The 1,419-nt window shown below is 41.2% G+C and overlaps 1 protein-coding gene across 2 annotated transcripts in view; it reads left to right on the top strand.

The window, feature by feature from the left end:
* ramp2 (receptor (G protein-coupled) activity modifying protein 2) overlaps window positions 1-1,024 on the top strand; it is an 8,266-nt gene extending 7,242 nt beyond the window's left edge. For both annotated transcript variants that reach the window (XM_081711427.1, XM_027030015.3), the window contains one exon: window positions 1-1,024. This exon is cut by the window's left edge and continues 1,329 nt beyond it. The gene's annotated coding sequence lies outside the window, so the exon portion shown is untranslated.
* The last annotated feature ends 395 nt before the right edge of the window (window positions 1,025-1,419 follow it).

Genomic DNA, 1,419 nt, shown 5'->3' with positions numbered 1-1,419 from the left:
GAGTCAAAGAAGGAACAAATACAGTAATTCAGGAAACTCACGGAAATACTAAAATAGAATATATGAAAAACAATAGAAAACACAAAATTGTACATATTACAAAAAACTCTTCACATATAGGTGATCTGACCTAAACCTAGCCACTGAATGAATATAACATTGTATATAACGTTGTATCAATGACAGACATGTGTGGAGCACATGCAATTAAAAAGGAGAGTCTGGATTTCATCATAGACATCTTATTTTATCAGTGTATTCTGCTACTATGACAACATCAACGAGTAACCAAAGCTTTATGAAGCTTTATTTCTGAATGCGCGCATAGTGAACTTGGTGTAATATTTAGGGGAACTTCTCTGATTTAGCACAGTCAAAGGTCAGAGATTAAGAGTTAGAAGAGGGAGACAGAAAGAGGATTTTTAAAAAAGACTGGTGGAAAAATTGGTTGGAATGTTGGGAGTATGTTGGGAGTATGTTGGTTTAGGCGTCCCCCGCCTGCTGCATTGCTCCGGTAAGTCTGATCTCCTGCTGAATGTAGGCAGATCCTGACCTGACGGTGACGGCATCAGTGGGAAATCAGGCTTTAGTACTCTGGTTTACGCAGCTTTTCACGACCATGTTTTGAGTCCAAGTCTCAGGCATGTGAGCCTGGCGTCCAGGTCTTTGTGTAGGCAGACGAGTGTAAGCCACCCTCCTCCGTCACACTCCTTCGGAAGTACCGAACGCTGTCCAAATCAAACGGGGCTGAAAAGGATGACAGATTATGTGATGCACCTCGCGATTCATCATTTGTCTTGCTGGTTCACATATTGGAAATATAACAATGTTTTCTTTTTATAACTTTGCACATTTTGCTGTATTTTTCAATGACTAAGAAAGAGCGTCATCAGCGGAACTGTGGCCACCTGTGTCGCTGTCTCCACGCCCACGGCTGTGGAACACGCTGCGCAGACCGCTTATTGATCTGTGAATCCTGTTACTCTGGTAGCACTTCAACATAAAATTAAATGTTGTCTTTCAAGCACTGTGTCTGAGGATTATGAATGACTGTCCCATGTGTTTGGCTTTTCAGTTCAGCTGCATGTGAGAATATTACTTCAGTTACTATGATAAAACGTAACCAGCACATAAAAAACAGTAAATAAACACATATGGTAGCAATTCCGATTCCTCATAATTCCTAGATAGCAGCCAGTTTGAGAAGACACAAAGCATTTCACAAAGAAAGGAAAGCCAGCTATCCAAATCACTACTACTTCTCCTTCAAGGACCCAAAATGACAGACCTGGGCCTGTACTAGCTATAGCTGTGCTGGTGATTAAAGCTGCTCTGGGAATATTCTACAGCACTGGTGGAAAGGAGTAGAGGTCTGTTTCCATTCCAAGTGTTCCAAAAACACATTTGAAAGCTACCAAT

The sequence above is a fragment of the Electrophorus electricus genome, chromosome 3, assembly GCF_041902795.1.
Source record: "Electrophorus electricus isolate QZ-2024a chromosome 3, ASM4190279v1, whole genome shotgun sequence".
In the NCBI taxonomy this organism is placed as follows: Eukaryota; Metazoa; Chordata; class Actinopteri; order Gymnotiformes; family Gymnotidae; genus Electrophorus; species Electrophorus electricus.
The sequence above is the reverse complement of the archived record's forward strand: the minus strand, read 5'-3'. Positions and strand labels throughout refer to the sequence as shown.